Here is a 20,474-nt window from a genome sequence, read left to right on the forward strand (position 1 = left end):
CGCAACCCAGGTACATGCCCTTGACCGGAATCAAACCTGGGACCCTTCAGTCCGCAGGCCGACGCTCTATCCACTAAGCCAAACCGGTTTCGGCTATTTTTTACTCTTACCAATTCCCAAAATCTAAGTGTTTGAGTTATCAGACAAACAAAAGAAATAGTATAGGAGGGTTTTGAAATATCCATCCCATGAGATTAATAAAATTACAACTATCTCTGGTATAGGTGTAGTCATGCTTGGAAATATAGTTACTCATTTTCACTCTCTGCAAATATATATATATATATATATATTTGTCAATTGTTTAGAATATTTTTAAAGTGATGATCATTTAAGAGGCAAATATTAATAGACAATTAATATTTAAACATAAAATAGTGGAAACCTTATGAAGTGATAGTGTATTTGTTTGATCAGTCCATGGATAGTACTGGTAAATTCAAATGTCTTTTAGAATTTAGAGAGCATTCTGAGGTACTAGTAAGCATATTATAACCAATTATTTCCACTATATTTATTTTCTAGGTATTGATTCTTTGGTGAACTAACCTTGGCTTGTATTCAGATTTCTTACAAGAAAATTCTAAACATAGTTTTGAAAAACAACATTACCAGGTAGTACTCAGAGTGCGCTGCGAGGTCCATTTTTGAATTTCACTTCTCTAAAAGCAACAACAAATACTGAAGGAGGCTATGCATGTGTCCTTGAGGGTAGGGAGCATATCTAAACCTTCATTTCAATATTGCTTTGAACTTAACACTGTCCTAAAATATATATTTAAACTCAAAACAATTAAAGTTAAAAATTAAAGTAATCATTACCATAAAGGTTACAGGCTCTTTCTCATTGGGCTAGACAGGAACTGGAACAGATAGCTACAACCCAGGCTGTGTAGCCTTAGGTCTGCTGTGCTCTGGGTCTAACTATGGACACGTGGATGGGAGTTTGGCTCTTGGAATAATAAGAACACCTAACAGAGAACTAAATGCATGGTACTATACAACAAATTAAGTGTTGTCCCAGTTAAAATGATAACAAATTTGCTTTGGAAACTTACAAAATAATAGAAAAATAAACATATATGGCTAGCACTACTAGATAGTAAGACATATTATGAATCTGTGATACTTATAATTATTGAATTTTGGAGAGAGATAATATTAAATGTAAATTAAATGCATAAAATTCTAAAAACAGGTATCCTTGCAGGACTTCGGTTTATGATAAAGATAGTGAGTAAAAGAGGGCTTATATAGCATAGTTTATGCTGTTGAGACAAATTGGGCAACTTACTAGCACCATTCTAACAAACACACAGGGGTGGACAAAAGTAGATTCATAGTCATTCATATGGAAAATAATACAATAAATAATAAACTCTGTGTTCCACATACAACTGTAAGCCTATTTTGGCCAGCCCTGTATACATAAATGTACCTCCTAACTTATATTTATACCAAAATAAATTCCACATAAATTAAATATTTAAAAGAAAACATTCAAATTCACAAAGGATGAATACATGTTTAGAGAACAAAAAATCATTTCTAAGCTAAATATATAATCTGAAGGCATAAAGAAAATTCTTGATAAATTTGACTATATATTTAATATTTTCAATATGAATACATAACAAAATATGAGTTAAGAAGCAAATGGCAATATTGAGTAAAATATTTGCAATACATATGATAGAGATTTGATTTATTTAATATGACATATAAAAAGTTTAAACCAAGCAATTAAAAAAAGATAAATTGCACATTATAAAATGGACATAGGAATTGAAAATGTAATTTTTTAAAAAGACTAGCCAGTCATACCCGGTCACCCCAACTGCTCCTCATGCTGGCCTGGTCACCCCCAACTGTCCCCCCTGCCAGCCTGGTCACACCAACTGCCCCCCTCTGCTGGCCTGATTGCCTCTAACTGCCCTAAGCACCGTCCTGGTTGCCCCTTACTGCTCCTCCCCCTGCCATCCTGGTCACCCTCAATGGCCCCCCTCTGCCAGCTTGGTCACTCCTCACTGCCGCCCCCCGCCAGCCTGCTCACCCCACGCAGCCTGCTGTTCCGTCATTTGATTGTCCCTCACTAACCCTCCTGGCGACCTGGTTGCCCCACGCAGTCTGCTGTTCAGTCGTTTGGTCAGCCCTCACTAACCCCTCTGCTAATCTTGTTGCCCCATGCAGCCTGCTGTTCGGTCGTCCATCCAGTGTTTCAGTCATGAAGGCCCCTGGCTTTTTATATATTAAAATAGATATGGCATTAGTATAAGATATAATACATATCTTAATGTTTAATTCTACTTAAATATGTGTAAGTTTTTTAGGCTGAAATTACATACATATGTCCATATATATTAAATTTTAAAAGATCTATGTAAATGGGAAAAATTTTACAAATTAATGACATGACAAAGATTTGAAAATGGGCAATATGTTTGAACCAACTTTCAAATAATAAAAAAGCACATATGCCAAGCATATGAAAAGAGCTATCAATAGGAAAATCAAATATATGCACCACAATGCAACACTTTTATACATCTATTAGAAAGACTAAAATTAAAATAGTAGACAATATACATACTAGAATCCGTTATTTGTTTATGTTTTTTTCACACCAGACCTTGTAATATAGTCACTTTACTTAGTCATCTGCATCTGACACCTTTGAAATTTCACCTAAAATTTGCACCACCGATACAGTTCACATTTAGAGGGGATTGTCACAATTGAAAATCTATCATAAAACATTAATACCTATTCAATCAGTTAAAAGACTCAAAAGTTTTAATTACCTGTCTCTATTTCATGTGGTCATCAATTTATTTAATAAATATCTGTCAAAACTACTCTATTCCAGGTCATGTTTCTGCCTAAGGATCTATCAGTGAATAAACAGACAGAATTATCCTGATTATATAGTGTTTCTCATTTAGTCAGGTGAGAAAGACAATTAAAAGGAAGCAAAGAAAATTAAAGGGTATGATATATAGTGGTAAATGCTGGAGAAAAAAAATAAAGCATGACTTGGTCAAAAAGAGTGGAAGAATGTTGAAATCCTGAGTAGGGGTGTACAGAAGCCTTGCTGAAAATATAGAATTTGAAGGATACCCATAAGGAAAGGTGCAGCTCAGTGCGGATATCTGACATTCCAGACGGAACTCCCTACAACTGAAAAGTTTCAATGACAAAATGGTTGACATCTAGTAATATTTGTGGTTGTCTAAATGTAGAAATATAGAAATTAAATACTCCATTTTAAAATTTATGCAAGTTACTGTGTATGTGGTGTATTCATATTGCAGATTGGGGATATTCTTTCTTCAACTATCATCTCATCCTATAAGTTTAGACTGTTAATTACTTCAGTAGATTAGCCTACTTTCATTTTAACATGGTAATCATGATAATAATTATTAATATAAATTTATTCTGAGGGCAACTGGAGCAAAATCCCATGTGGGATGTTTAAATTCTCTCATTTTTAAGTTCAAGTGGATGGTAAAGATGGCCAACTATTCCATTAAACTGCTATAACCTAAGGCAAGCTGTTCTAAGAAAATCACTGAGTGGAAATTAACTACCAAAATAAAGGTGAAGACCTCTTAGTCACAATTTACTGTGCACATGAATACATCTATTTCAGAATTAAGACTAACTTCTGTGACTGCTTAACCCAGAAGAGGCTATAAAACTGCATGATAGTCCACTATAATCACAGAAGCTGTATAATACATGCATTACAAAATATTATATATTTTGTTTCACAATTGGCTTTGATGTAAATTTCTGAGCATTTATTTTACAAATCCAATGTCTTAGGATTTACCATGAACTTTTCTTTTCTTTAATTCTTTATTCTTTAAAGTATTACATATAGTATTACATATGTCTCCTTTCCCACCCCCCACTCCCCATTGACCTCTCCCTGGCACTCCCATCCCCCAGCACATGCCCTCACCCCCCTACTGTCTGTGTCCTATGGTTATGCTTATATGCATGCATACAAGTCTTTTGGTTGATCTTTTACTCCTCTCCTCCCCACCCTCCCATGCCCCCAACCCTCCCCTCTATGTCTCCCCTCTGCCTTCCCTCTGAGGTTTGACGGTCTTTTTGATGCTTCTATGTCTCTGGTTCTATTTTTGTTCACCAGTTTATGTTGTTCATTATATTCCACAAATGAATGAGATTATGTGGATATTTATCTTTGTCCCACTGGCTTATTTTGCTTACCATAATGCTCTCCATGTCCATCCATGCTGTTGCAAATGGTAAGAGTTCTTTCTTTTTTACTCCTCAGAATTTTTGAGTATTAGCTTCAGTTATATTTTTAATTATTATATTTTTAATAAATATATTTCAAATACTAAATTCTCAATTGAATTTGCAGTTTTTACACATTGTAATGTTTTATAGAAACAAAGTGAAACTAAACAATCAACTCAGATAAATTGTTTACAAGCACCAGATAACAGACAAAGCTATTCTGTGCCTCAGACCCTGACTATGGTGGAGCACTGAATTTATTAAAGGCTTTCTTTTCATTTCTAGGCCTTTTGATTGGGTTATGATAATCACCCAAAAAGTGATGCTGTAGTAGTGGTAGTAGTAACAACACGAGGCATTTTGGTTCCTCTTGGGCTTCCGTTATAAAGCAGAACATTCTAGCTGGGTTCCTACCTTTTTAGGTACTAGGCAAAGCTTGCATGAAATGCAACCTGACAATCACAACATTTAACCTGAATTATAAAGACATTTATTTCAATATTTTACATAACTTCCTTCATTTTTATAAAGTCAAAATTCCTTTTAACTCCCAAGGCATATGTATATTCAAAGACAAGCTTAAATTTCATATCTATTTTTCCTTTTTTTTTTTTTAGTTAAAAGACATATAATGCTAAACAACACAAAAGCTGAGCAGGAATATGAATAACTAATCAAATATAAAAGAACATAGTTTTCTTGAGATTATAAAAAGAGTAGAGAGACAGTATAAAATTAATAATATACCTTATTCTAAAATCAGTAGAGATAAAAAGAGAGGGGGAAGGTGGAGAGGGAAGAAGGGAGGCAAACATTTAAGTAAATAAGGGACTATGGTCTAACTTTAGAGAGGAAATTATTTTTAAGTGTGTTTATCCTTTTAGTAAGAAATATGTTCACCTGATACAAAATTTAAAAATCCTAAGAGTATAAAATTAAGCTCCCCTCCCTGACCCCAAGCCACTCAATTTCACTACCTGATAGCCACCCAAGGTTTTCTGCTTTCAGAAATATATTGCACCTCTGCAAAGATATGCACACATGTTATGTTTTAATTTTCTTATACAAAATACATAATGTTCTGCATATTATAACTTGATTTACAATTAATATCAGATCTTATAAATCATTCCATTTCAATACAAAATATATAATTTTTAATTGCAAATTATTTCACAGAATGAGTGTTATAACAACTAATTTTCTATTGTTGAAGTTTGTTTCATTTTTTTTCTATTACAAGTAATGTTACAATGAATACTTTTGACAATAAGAAAGTACATACACTTGTAAGTACATCTATCTGTATGTTAAATTCTTAGGGGTGGATTTGAAAGGTCAAAATATGAATGAGAATGCTTTTATAATTTGGGGAATACATTGTTAAATTGATCTTCACTGGGGATTTTGCCAATTTACTATCTGACTACAAATATAAAGGTACATATTTCTCAACATTCACCTGTACAAGGTTATTAGAAATTATTTACAATTATATTCCCACTAAAGGCCCAGTGCATGAAATTCATGCACTTGGGCAGAGGAGGGGGTCCCTCATCCAGGCCTGTGCCCTCTCGCAGTCCAAGAACCCTCAGGGGATGTCCAGTTGCTGCGGAGGCTGGAGAGGCTCCCACCACTGCCACTGCACTCCCCAGCCATGAGCCCAGCTCCTGGCTGTGCGCTGCTCTCCCTGTGGGAGCACACTGACCACCAAGGGGAAGCTCCTGTGTTTAATGGGATTGGGCCAAAACCAGATCTCCAACATCTCCCAAGGGGTCCCGGATTATGAGAGGGTGAGGCCAGGCCGAGGGACCCTACTGGTGCATGATCGGGGCTGGGGAGGGACATGGCAGGTTAGCCAGCCAGGGAGGGACCATGGGAGGGCTTCAGGGTGTGTCTAACCCGTCTCACTCAGTCCTGATTGGCTGGACCCCAGCAGCAAGAGCTAGTAACCTACCTGGAGCCTCTGCCCCCTGGTTGTCAGTGTATGTCATAGCGAGCAGTTGAGTGGCCTTAGCATATGATTAGCATATTATGCTTTGATTAGTTGAACAGCTGACCAGACTACTGGACAGTTAGCACATTAGGTTTTATTATATAGGATTATATTCTCACTAAAGGCCCAGTAGTTGAACAGCTGAACAGACTACTGGACAGTTAGCACATTAGGCTTTATTATATAGGATTATATTCTCACTAAAGGCCCAGTGCACAAAATTTGTGCACTCAGGGAGGGGTTCCCTCAGTCCGGCCTGCACCTTCTCTCAGTCCGAGAGCCCTTGGGGGATGTTTGACTGATGGCTTAGGCTCGCTCCCTGTGGGGAGAGAGCCTAAGCTGGCAGTTGGACCTCCTTAGCACTGCCATGGAGGTGGGAGAGGCTCCTGCCACCACTGCTGCACTCACCAGCTTCCAGCTGAGCAGCACAACCCCTGTGGGAGTGCTCTGACCACCAGGGGGCAGATGCTCAATGAGTGCGAATCATAGCAACTAGTCGTTTTGCTGTGGACACCCCCTGTGCACTCAAGTGGCAGCGGCAGGCGCAGCAGGGCCAGGATGAGCGGGAGTGGCTTGGCGCCCAGCCTGGGCTTGGGCTCCTCCCCAGCCTCCTGCTGCTTCACACACTACTTCATGCTGAGTGGGATTGATGCAGACAGCGGGCTGGAGCCCAATGAGCTGGCAGGTAAGGCTGGGCTGTGGCAGAGCTGAGGTCCACTGATCCCCACCACGGAGGTCCACTGACCCCACCTGTGCATGAATCTGTGCACCGGGCCTCTAGTGGATACATAAAACAGAATGATAGAGGTCAGAGAGGAGGGGGGAGGGAGGTACTGGACGAAAGATGGTGAACGGATTAGCCAAAATCATATAGGAATAACCCCCAGACACTGACAACAGTGTTGTGATGGCCGGAGGGACAGGGGTAGAGGGGGATAGGAGCTGGATGGGAATATGGGGACAACTCTAATAGTGTCAACAATAAAATTAAAGTACAAAAAATGCGATCTCAAAGCATTATATTTGTTTATGTCAACTATTTTAAGATAGCCTATTTTGTTAGCTCTTTTATGCTTATTGTTTTAAAGAAACTTATATATGTTAAGGAAATAACTCTGTTATTTGTTCTATAATATAGAACTTTTAAATAAAAAAATGTTTAAATTGATTTTTAGGGAAAGGAAGGGAAAGGGAGAGAAACATTGATCAGCTGCTTCCGCATGCCCTCTACTGGGGATCAAGCCTGAGACCAGGGCATGTGCACTGACCTGGAACTGAACCAGCAACCTTTCAGTGCATAGGATGATGCCAAACTGAGCAACACTGGCCACGGCTGTGGGATAGAACTTTTTTCTCAGTTATTATTGAAGTATGGTAGCTACCTTCTCATCATCTTGTCAAACAGAAGCTCTTCAATGTTTGGTTAGTTACAATCATTAATGTTTAATTTTATTACTTTTGCATCTTGTAATATGTTGTGTAAATCTTCTCTACTTCAGTATTGAAAATGACAACAAAAATACCTTGAGTTATTCTAGCACACATAGTTTTTTTATACAGTTGTATTTTTGAAACATGGAATTTATTCTGTGTAAATTTGGAGGGGTGAATCCAACTTACTTTTTTTTAGATAGCTATAAATGTATCCCCAAAGTATTTACTTATAATCTTGCCATCTTACTTAAAGTGCTACCTCAAATGTATAATAAACCTCTTATTTATTTGGGTATATTTTTGGATGTTCTATTCTTTTCTATTATTATTTTTTTCAGTCTATGTGTTAGTACAGCATAAAGTTTTACAATATATTTTGATATCTTGAAAAGGTAGCCTTGCACAACCTTTTTAATAGTTTTTGAAAAAATAGTAGCTAATATTGCACTTTTATTTATTCACATGGATTTTTAGATTAGTTTTTAAAAGTTGTGATAATTAATTTAAAGTTTAACATAAGTAGAATTTATATATTTATGAGATTGTTTCTATACTCAAATACCTGGAGTTCTTTTCATTCTTTTCCTAATTTGGAGTGGGGAATCAGTAATAAGAGACTTTTCATATTTTAAGATTTATTTATTTTGTATTATGCTAGTTTCTAAGTATTGTTACTGTGAATGTTCATTTTTCCTATTATGTCTCTTAAGTAATTTATTTCTGTGGATATAATGAGGCTATTTTTAAATATTTACTTGTGTTAACTACTTTGTTAGTTTGATATAGTTTATTTTAGTCAATTTTCTTGGGTTTCCAAAATATACAATTTTCAAGTAGCATAATAAATGCCAAGACTTCTTAGGGAATAATGGAAAAGAGATATACTCATCCAGGCACAAGTTCAAGTGTGTCCAAGAACTAACCATCATATGCTGAAGTGATAATTCTGGAATACATCGCAAGTGGTACCAGAAGGCTCAACTAACAGATATCCACACATCCTGGTCGTTGAAATTTCCAGCAATTTGAAACAAGGATACATTAATATATCAACCCTACAATATTGATTTTGTATTCATAATGCAGTCTTGAAAATGTTTCTAATCATTTATAATAGATTTGTTTGGCATGTTATTCTTCCTGATAAACTCCTTATTTTAGACTGTATATATTTAATTTTTATATTAGACTGTAGCTTTCAGAATTGGAATTTATTAGTGAATATACTTCAAAACCATTTTCAAATGAGATTTTAATGTTAAGGTAAAGTATGCTGAGGGGCCAAATATGTTAAATTTATCTTCATTTATAGTCAAATTGACATCACTATATAAAAATACCATATTTGAATTGAAATAATTTAAATAGAGGCAAAGTTCAGTTGTAAGAATACATTTCAAATTGATTGGTAATATTGAGTAAAGCAAGTATTAGATATTTGTGGCTATTTTTTTTTTGTCAAGTCAGAACCTGAGAATTCTTCCAACTTCCAAAATAGAAGATGGGATTGCCAGGCTTTCCTTGCCTCCTTTGTGTCTGGAGTACAGGTACCTGATCTTTAGCAGAAGCTTTGAGGGAAAAGAATCCATCTGGCATGTATGGCAAAAGAGGATATCTTTTAACTCAGTTTCTAAAGGCAGAGTGATTATAACACTAATAATATCTAGTAATAGCAGTAGGTGATTCTACTTGCAAGGCCAATTTATGAAGGAGAGGATTATTGTCCAATCTCAATATCTTGGGCCACTGGATGTGATATGTGTGTCAGATTAGTTCGCAACACAATTTGAAGGCAGTACCTGGTTTTCATCTTTAACTAAATCCCTGGCTCTCTGGCTGATTCTGTGAAGTTTCAATCATCCTTCAACAAATTATTTTGCCTTATATATTAGTCAATTTTATTCTAACTGCTTTTGCTAAGAAGTATTAAACAACTATGCTATGAATCAGTATTCCTTAACCTTGGCACCATTGATAGGTTGGGCTAGATAATTATTTGTTGGGGCTGGAAGAGATTGTCCTTCACCTTGTGGGGTGTTTATCAGCCGGTAGTGTATTCCCATCTGTGACAACTAAAACTGTCTCAAGAATTTGCCATGGTTCATGTGAGGCGAAATTGCCCCCACCTCAGTTGAGAGCTACCACTACAAATATTGGTGGTTACCAGAAAGGAAAATCATCTGATATGATGCATACTGTGATATTTCCTCATTAAATAGATATCAATTTCAGTGAATAAGTATGAAAAGATAATATTTCAAGAGTCACATAATTACAAGTGTAAAAGTAATAGAAAATATTTGTAAAATTTAATATAAAATGTGAATTTTATTAAAAGTAAATGGAAAGACATATTTTTTTCTCTTAGAGAAAAACTACATCTGAAATTCTCCAGTGAGTAGTTCAGAGAGCAAATTAATGTTCTTTGGCATTGGCATACCTAGTATTATCAGTAGAGACTGAACAATGACAATGGTAATATTGCTAAGAAACCAAAATCAATATTTTGTGCTCTTTGTTTCTCAATTCTGTGCCTTTTGGCATAAAATAATTTCCAGTTTATTACCAATTTCTAAATTTGCTGTGGCTAAATAACAGTTCATTGATTAATACTCTATTTGTGAATTATTCATGCCATGTATTTGGACATTTGGTACATTTTAAATTTATTCACTATTATAATAATATTAGAGGCTTGATGAACAAAATTCGTGTGACTAGGGCTTCCCTGGCTACCTTTATTCTGACACCCATCCATTAGCTAGCATGTCCAGGAACTTTGTGAGAAAATTGAAAGTAAAATTTTTGTCAGCATGTCTTGAAATTATGTATGTTAGTCCCTCTTAAAATTCCATACTTACGATCTTTTCACACACACACACACACACACACACACACACACACACAGGATTTTAAAAGGTTGGAACTTGAGCTTTCCCAGCAGAAGAGAAAAGCTTGGGCTTAAAAACCTAGTATTGCAATTGATTCACAATATACACAATATATACTTTTGGTTAAGAGCACAGACTTGTGCACACACACAAATGTATATATATATATATAATTAAATTCTGCCTTTCTCTTTTACTAAAACATATCTTTGTTTTTTAGCATTTTTTCAATCTATGAAAGTCTCAATTTCCTACTCTGAAGAATAGTGTATGACTACCTATATTGTAGATGTAGCTTAGGGACAACTTGAGATAATTTATGTATTAAGTATCATTTATTTGGTGAACAGTCAACATTACAAATACATCACTTTTTGTTATTATTATTTTATTATTTGTCTAATAAATATATGTTACAATACATTGTGTTAAAGAGGGAATGGTGAAACCTGGAAATAGTCCAGAACATATATTACTAAAAGAAAAAAAAAAGAAATAGAACAATGGTATTTGTTCCATGATCATTACCATATTTTTATTACATTTCAATGCAATTCTTAGATGAACTAGGGCGGCAACTTGACTTCATCGTGTAAGACAGTACTTTGACAGCTCTCTGGTAGCCAAACCTAAATGCCATCACCAATAGAAAAGAATTTCAATTTGGAGGAAGCGTTTTGAAACTTCATAGGCTACGTTTTCTTTGAATTAAAAAAACAACAAACCCACCTATAAACAGCACAATATCAACAGGAAGAGAAAGTCAGGCTCTTTCTATAAATGAGAGGACTTTCATTTAAAATGAGTCGGGAATATTTAAGGAAGAACCTTCACTTATCATCCTAGTGGCATTTTATTTCCACCTCTATTAGCATCAGAGGTTCTTTCTAACATCTTAAAATACATTTTGCCCACTGACATAAGATTTGGCAATTTCATTGACATTCCTTTCTTATTTATTGTGGTAAAATATGTATAACATAAAATTTACTATTTTAACAATTTACACATACAGTATTGTGGCATTAAATAAGTTCACATTGTTGTGCAGCTATGACCACTATTCATCTCCAGAATGATTTCATCTTCCCCAATTAAAATTCTGTACTCATTGAATGGGAACTCCCCATTCATCCCCTCCTGTAGTCCCTGGCAGCCATCATTCTACTTTCCATTTCTATGCATTTTCTTCTCTAGAAACCTTATATAGTCTGGCTGGCATGGTTCAGTGGTTGAGTGTTGACCTATGAATCAGGAGGTCATGGTTTGATTCTGTGGTCAAGGTACATGCCAAGGTTGTGGGCTTACTCCCTGGTGCAGGGCACAGAGGAGGCAGCCAATCAATGATTCTCTCTCATCATTGATGTTTCTGTCTCTCTCTCCCTCAACCTTCCTCTCTGAAATCATATATATTATATATGATTTCATATATATATATATACTAGAGGCCCGGTGCACGAAATTCATGCAAGAGTAGGCCTTTCTTCCCCAGGCTGCCAACACTGGCTTTCCTCTGGCACCTGGTACCCAGGCTTCCCTTGCAGCCCCAGCTTCGTCTGGAAGGTCATCCAGTCTAATTAGCATATTATGCTTTTATTATTATAGGTACACCTTATATAAGATGAATCATACAATATTTGTCCTCTTATGATTGACCTATTTTACTTAGCATAATGTCTTCAATGTTGCAGCATCCTGGATAGTTTTGTTTTTTATTTACTTTTATAATAAATCATTAAGGAAGATACAATTGTTTTTATTTTAAAAGGAGAACTGAAGTTTTGAAAGATAAGGTGATTTTTTTTCAAGGGTGCTAATTATATAGTAGTAGAAATAGAATTTAAATTTAAACTGTTTGGCTTGAAGTTTAGTGCTCTTTTAACTAAAATCATTTGTTCTGATACTTACAAAAAGTCTAAATATGACAATGGGTAGAATTTGCATATTACCAACATGAAATTTTAAATTTCTGAGACTATAGAGAAAATGAGACACCATTTGAAGATTGAGTGGCTATATAGAATATGGTGAGAAGCTTGTCTTTTATTGGGAATACTCACCTATGAAGACTGTGTCATGGACTAAGTAAGATCTATAATAATAAAAGCGTAATATGCTAATTAGACTGGATGTCTTTCTGGAAGACCTTCCAGATAAAGCCAGGGATGCAAGGGAAGCCGGTGCCAGCAGCAGGGGGAGGAAGGCCTACTCTTGCACAAATTTTGTGCATCAGGCCTCTAGTATCTATATAAAGCTCTAAGATAAATATGGGTTCTGGCATTATGGCAATTTGGATATGGTAAATCATACAGATATATAAATATATACATACATTCATATAATAAAAATCAAAGAAAAATGAGTGCATTTAACATTTCATAAAAAAACAATTTCTCCTCTTGGTGACTTTGGGCAGGATATTTAACCTCATTGAGACTTAATTTCTTTATCTGTAAATGGAAGATAATATTTAAATTATGGTCATGTGTGAGGAATAAATTATAAGAAGAATGGCTTTAATGGTGTCAGAGATCTGTGTTGTTGTTTTTTTTTTTCAGGAGGCTCCAGAGGAAAACCTGCTAATTTCTTGCCTATTCTAGTTTCTGGTGACTGGCTTTTTCTGACTTTGGCTGCATTACTTCAATTCCTGCTTTTCTTATCTTGTTTGCTACTCCAATTGCCTCCATTTTAATAAGGACAGTTATTATTACATGTAGGGTTTACTTGGATAATCTTCTCATATGGAAATTTTTAATTTAATCACAGCAGCAAAGTGCTTTGCCATGTGAGGTAACATTTAGAGGTTCCAGTGATTAAGCCATGTATGCATTTAGGGTCCATCTTTCAACCTATCACAGATTCATATGTACATGTATAGTCTCAATAACTCCTCTGAACACCCATATCCAGTAGACAATTAAATTATCTATTTCATATGTGTGAAAATGGAGAAACAAAGATTAAATAGCAAGTCACATGTAAATTTAAGAGGTAAAGTTAGATTCTTAAAGGTATGACTCTATTAACACCTCCTAACCTAAACAGTGGCCAAATACAAGAAAATCACTAAACAAATAAAGGAGCCAAAAATGTGAGTAACAAGAAAGTCATAATGAATGTACGTAAAACATATATGCGAGGACATAAAAGTATAAGCCAGTCAGGGAAAGACAAATGTCACAACATTCATTTTTACATGGAATTTAATGAACAAAATAAGCAAACAAATGGGATAGAAACAAAATCACAGATACAGACAACATACTGACAGCTGTCAGAGGGGAAGGAGTGGAGGGCTGGGTGGAAAAGGTGAAGGGGTTAAGGGGGGAAAAAACACCTCATAGTCACAGACAACAGTATGGTGATTTACCAAATGGAAAGGCAGGACACACAGAAGAGGGAAAGGGGGGGCAAAGAACAAATAGTGATGGAAGGAGACTTGACTTTGGATGGTGAACACATGATACAATATACAGATGATTTATTATAGAATTGTACACTTGAAACCTATATAATTTTATTAACCAATGGTACCCCGATAAATTAAATAAAATGATTTATTTTTAATATTTAGAGTCAGCAATCTCTACATAATATGCCAAGACTTATTTACGGGAGCAGAATAGAATGTAAATGCTATCAAAGCTGATTGCTTATGAAGTAAACATGAATCAAAATGAAGAGGATAATTGGGGTGGGGGGGGGAAGGTGGAAGTGACAATTACTTCTTTTACAAAATGGATAGGAATTCCTAAAAATGCAGTTAGAATAGGAGATAGAGGTAGTTTATAATGAAGCCAGCAAGATAATAAAAGGAATCAAAATTAGTGATGTAACTATTTCAAGTATCAAAATAAATCTATATCTAATGAGGTATATAATGGCCACAAGGAAAAAATGAGCAGAACACTCTACTGCCTATTATTTAATATTAGGTTAATATCCCAGGGGTTACAAGAAAAAAAATCAAAAGTGTCCATTTAATTGTACAAAATGTTGTAACCGTCAGCAAACTTCATATCACTGCTTAAATAACAAGTTTAAATTCAGTATTGCAATAATTTATTACATGACAAAATGTAAGGGGAAGGAAAATGTTCTTTTGTGTAAATGGCTGAGACACTTACTGTGACAGAACTAATTAGGCTCTTGGGAGAATTTATGCACAGCTAATAAAAAGCAGAGCTAAATGTTGTCTTAATTTACCCTCAAGCTCTCAAAAAAAAAAAGTTGTTCATTCAAGTTGCACTAATTGAGCCAACAATCATTAACCCCTCTTGTCTGGATGCATTCCCCTGCTAACACACAAAAACAGAGCTATATCTTTTCCAAAAAGCAAAATTTGTTTTGTTTTTCCATGCATCTTTAAAAATGTATCCAAAGTACATTGTATTTAAAAATAAATAGATGCACAGAATTCAAAAATGTATTTTTTTCTCTGTATTGCATTTTTATTGTGTTTTTTAAATATATATTTTTATTGATTTTTTTTACAGAGGGGAAGGGAGAGGGAGAGGAATAGAGAGTTAGAAACATCAATGAGTGAGAAACATCGATCAGCTGCCTCCTGCACACTCCCTACTGGGGATGTGCCCGCAACCAAGGTACATGCCCTTGACCAGAATCAAACCTGGGACCCTTCAGTCCGCAGGCCGACGCTGTATCCACTGAGCCAAACCGGTTAGGGCTGCATTTTGATTGTTGATTTTGCCTTTTGATATGGCATAACAGTAAAATGGTATTATCAAGTAGGGCTAAACAGGTACTATCAAATAATGTTTATGAGAGTGTAAATTAGAACACCCCTTGGTGTGGGGCAATTTTTCATGATTCAAAACATTTAATATTCTTTGATTCACTTCTAAGTAGATCTTTTTTAGAACATGTACAGAGATGTGCAATGATAATACAAAGAAATTGATTAAAATATTATACATTGATTAAAATATTATAAATCAGATTTTGTGTAAATATCCCTAAATTGGACCTGATTTACACATTATGTTACAGCTACAAAAACTGATGTAGCTTTATGTATAACACCTGGAAATGTTCAATTGGGCATGATATTGATGTCTGGGCAGATTTTTATGAAGCTAATAATTATGGCCATCAGTTTTTAAATCCTCACTCAAGGATATGCTTTTATTGATTTTAGAGAGTGAGGAAGAGAAAGGAGAGAGAGAGAGAGAGAGAGAGAGAGAGAGAGAGAGAACATTGGTGTGAGAGAGAAACATTGATCAGTTTGCCTCCCATAAGCACCCTTACAGGGATCAGACCCACAACCTGAGTATGCGTCCTGGCTGGAATGGAATTCACTGCCTTTCCATGTATGGGACCATGCTCCAACCAATTGAGTCACACAGGCCAGGACTATGGCCATCTTTTTGATGATGAGACTAAATGAACTTCTATTTCTAGTTTATGGATTTATTTACTATTTGAGGGGTTTACTATAAGTATATGTTACTTTGGAGACAAGAAAATTTTATTTTGTATGATGAACTTTATTAATACTGCAGTTTAAATTACCTTAAAGGACATACATGACCATATGAAATTTAAGTTAGTAAACATATCAAGAAAATTAGTACATTTAATTTATGTGATAAAATTTTAATTACATTCTTTTGATGTTAAAACTAAGCATATGAAAAAATACTGATCTTCAGAATGCATACAGATGAAGTAAAACAACATAAAAAAAAAAACAATAGGTAACAATAGGATTCAGTAAGGTTATTATGATAACCAAGAGTAGAATCCTGGAGAGCTACAGATCTAAATACAATTTATTGTCAGTCAAAGGTTATTACTTAATTCAAAATTTTATTACTTAAATTCAAGATTAATTATTGTATTATTAAAGTTGATTATAGAGATGAATGTGACCATCCAGGAATCGGTAATTCTGAGTATTTCATTTCCGTAGACTTGAGTTACATAAGAAGAGAACAATTTCAGAAATTGCTATATAAAACTAATACTCTAAATCATTCTTTAACTCCTTTTGTTTTGAACAGTAAAATTTCCTGTTACCTTACAATGCATACACAGGATAGAAATATTAAATAAATACCCCAAAATGTTAATAGTAGTTTTATATAGATCAGGTGCTTAGACACGTTTTTACTCTTCTGTTGTAAAATTTTTAACTTGTCTACAATAAATTGCATGATACATTCTTGAATTTTATTATTATTATTTATTTATTTATTTTTGTTAGAGAATGAGGAAGGAAGGGAGATAGACAGATACAAACATCAATGAGACCAAAACATCCACTGGCTGCCTCCTGAATGCTGGGGATTGAGCCTGAAACCCAGGCATGTGTCTTGACTAGGGATTGAACCGCTGACCTCTTGGTTCACGGGTCAATGCTCAACCACTAAGCTATACTGGCTGGCCCTACATTCTTGAATTTTAAATATTCAATGAAATATATTTTGTATTAAAAACTTTAAAATATAAACTACAAGGAGTTTTTCTAGACACATTTGAAGAAGGTCATTGGAACTTTTTATCCATAATTCTTTTCTATTCTTTTTGATATTGCACAATAGAGACTAATGAAGGAAAATTATTCTCTTTACTACAAATTTCAGTTACAGTTAAAATGAGTGTTTAATAATGTATGCGGAATGTCTTTCCTATTGACCACACACCAAGGTCACTCTAAGCATTTTTACTTTCTGTGAAGGGAATTCATTCAAGTTATCATTTAAAAATGCCTACAAAAATGTTTTTACCCTGAATTTACCAACACCATGATCTTCAAACATTAAATAAGTTTCATGAGTCTATGCTAGGTTATAGTCATTGAGAACTCAGACAATCTGACTTCCAGAACTCTGGTGTGTTCAGCAGATGTTTGTGGTGCATTTATATATTTCCCTAAGACACCATGAATCAAGTGCATTTAATTAAAAAAATATATATGGCCCTGGCCAGGTGGCTCATTTGTTTGGAGCACAGTCACATACACCAAAAGGTTATGGGTTCAATTACAGGTCAGGGCACATACCTAGTTTGTGGGTTCAATCCCTAGTGTGTAGGTGTACGTGAAGTAACTGTTTCTCTCTGATATTGATGTTTCTCTCTCTCTTTCTCTTTCTTTCTTCCAATCTCTCTAAAGAAACCAATCTAGACTAATAAAAGAGAAACATGCAAATTGGTGTCACTCCGCTACCCTTCCCATTGGCTAATCAGGGCGATATGCAAATTAACTGACAGCCAAGATGGCGGCCGGCAGCCAGGCAGCTTGAAGCGAACAGGACCCCAGCGATAGAGGAAACCAAGGTTCCCGCCTGCAGCTGCGGGGCTCTGAGCTCCTGAAGCAACAGCTCCAAAAGATACAATGTTTCAATTATAGAAGCTAAAAGATGGTGGTTAATTTGCATACTCAGGCTCCAAGCAGTAGAGCAAAGCCAAACAGCCCTGAAGCCACAGAGCAGAGAGGCTTCACTGCCCGGGGATCAGCAGAGCCGGGAGGCCTCTTGGCCCCCTGGATCAGCGGAGCCAAGAGGCCTCAGGGCCCCTGGATCAATGGAGCTGAGAAGCCTCCCAGCCCGGAATCAGCGGAGCCAAGAGGCCTCAGGGCCCCAGGATCAGCGGAGCCGAGAGGCCTCCTGGCCTGAGATCAGCGGAGCCTGATGGAAGCCCTGTGTGTTTATGCACCCTGGGGGTGCAGAGGTCCTGTCCTAGGCAGAGGCCTATGGCGAAATTTCCGGCTCTGAGAAGCAGCCTGGGGGCTGGAAGGCGGCTCCTCTGACCTCATTGCTGGAGAAGACCATTAAGCAGAAAACTAAAGAAACCGATTTTACATCATTTCCCAGGTGGAGAACAGTTGGCATGTAAGCCCCTGACCAGTGCCCAGCCTCTCCTCTGTCAGTCTATCTCACTCTTAGGTACCATGTTCTTTGTTCTGTCTTAACTGCAACTCATTTTTAAACTAGATTGCTTTTAAAAGAAGACTAAATAAAGTTTCCCTTAAGTTATTTAGGTGGTGCTGGGGCTGCTGGGGCCTGATAGAAGACACAAACACGCAACGGGGGGCCTGTACCCAGCAGCCCCAAGGCCCGCCACCTTGGTGCTGGGGCTGCTGGGGGTATCAGAGACACAAACCCGCAGGCCCGGCACCCAGCAGACCCAAGGCCTTCGTGGCAGCACTAAGGAGCAGCAAGCCAAGCGGTAGGAAGCAGCAAGCAGGTGGGCAGTAACAAGGGAGGGGTCCCGGACTGCAAGAGGGCACATGCTGGGCTAAGGGACCCCCCACCCATCCCCAGTGCACGAATTTCGTGCACCGGGGTCCCAGACTGCAAGAGGGCACATGCTGGGCTAAGGGACTCCCCACCCATCCCCAGTGCACAAATTTCGTGCACCGGGCCTCTAGTAATAAATAAAACAGTATATCCTTAGGTGAAGACTATATATATATATATATTTATCCCATTAATTCATAGCTTAGGGAAATAAGACATGTGACAAATACAGTGTTCTATGGTAAACAAAACTTTCCAGATTAGGTCAAAAGGAAATGATATGTCTGTAAGAAAGTTTAGCACATGCTGAAGACAGAATATGGACATTTAAGTATTCATAAGTTATTTAAATAAACATGTATGATTGCCGGGAGCCGGTCCATCCTTGCTGCTTGACACAGTCGCTGCAGAGAAGAAACATCTGCACAGCATATGATTCAAGGGACCTGGCATATGGCATACTGTTCTTAATATGTTTGCTCCCCTTAGCGCTATGTGCTTTAACCAAGGTCACCTCTCCGAGAAAGGTTGTTTTCCCAGGTAGGGATTTTTCCCTGAAGTTAGGGAGGGGATAAAACCTCTTAACTAAGTGCCAGGCGGGTAGTTAATCACTTTAACTACAAACAATCACACTTAAGCTACATAATCTTTACTCCCTGGAATGGAGATAAGAAACGCCCTAACCTTTGGAATAGAGATTGATAGGATTGGAATCAACTGGTATAAATAGGAACTTAGAGACAGAACCTAGAGACAGAACCTAGAGACAGAACCTAGAGACAGAACCTAGAGACAGAACCTAGAGACAGAACCTAGAGACAGAACCTAGAGACAGAACCTAGAGACAGAACCTAGAGACAGAACCTAGAGACAGAACCTAGAGACAGAACCTAGAGACAGAACCTAGAGACAGAACATGGCAAAAGATCCTGGACAGAACCTGGCTACAGAACTTGGCTGGAGATCCTGGCTAGAGATCCTGGCTAGGCTGCTGATCAACTGAAGGCTGTCTCCGTGTCATTCCTTCTTCGCTGACTCCGTCCATACCTTTGGGGATCCCTGGACCTGTTGGGGCTGGGCCCAGCATCTATGATTTTTAAGGTCTTAGCATATGTAAAACACTCTTTTAGGTTTATGTGATTCATAGAATGTAATCTATAGTATCTACATATATAAAAGCCTAAGTGACCGTTATGACTGAATGACCGGTCAACCTGTCGCTATCATGTGCACTGACCACCAGGGGGCAGATGCTCAACACAGGAGCTGCCCCCTGGTGGTCAGTGCAGTCCCACAGCCAACCTCCCATGGCCGGCCAACCTCCCGCAGTCCCTCCCCACAGCCCGGCTGCCCCGATCGGCCCCTATCACTGGCCAGGCAGAGGGACCCCACCTGTGCGAAAATTCATGCACTGGGCCTCTCGTCTAAGAATAATGTCTGTAAGAGGAGGACAACATGGAAAACTACACACAGAATTGTATATGTTTCTGTCACAACACTATGCTGTACAGGGTCTACTGGAGCAAAGATGAATGATTACCTCTGTTTTGAGGAACCTGGACTATTTTCTGAGGAACTGATTTGGGGTTGGACCATAAAGAAATGTTTGCCTATAAACAA

This window comes from Myotis brandtii, unplaced genomic scaffold (genome assembly GCF_000412655.1).
Source record: "Myotis brandtii unplaced genomic scaffold, ASM41265v1 scaffold1583, whole genome shotgun sequence".
In the NCBI taxonomy this organism is placed as follows: domain Eukaryota; kingdom Metazoa; phylum Chordata; class Mammalia; order Chiroptera; family Vespertilionidae; genus Myotis; species Myotis brandtii.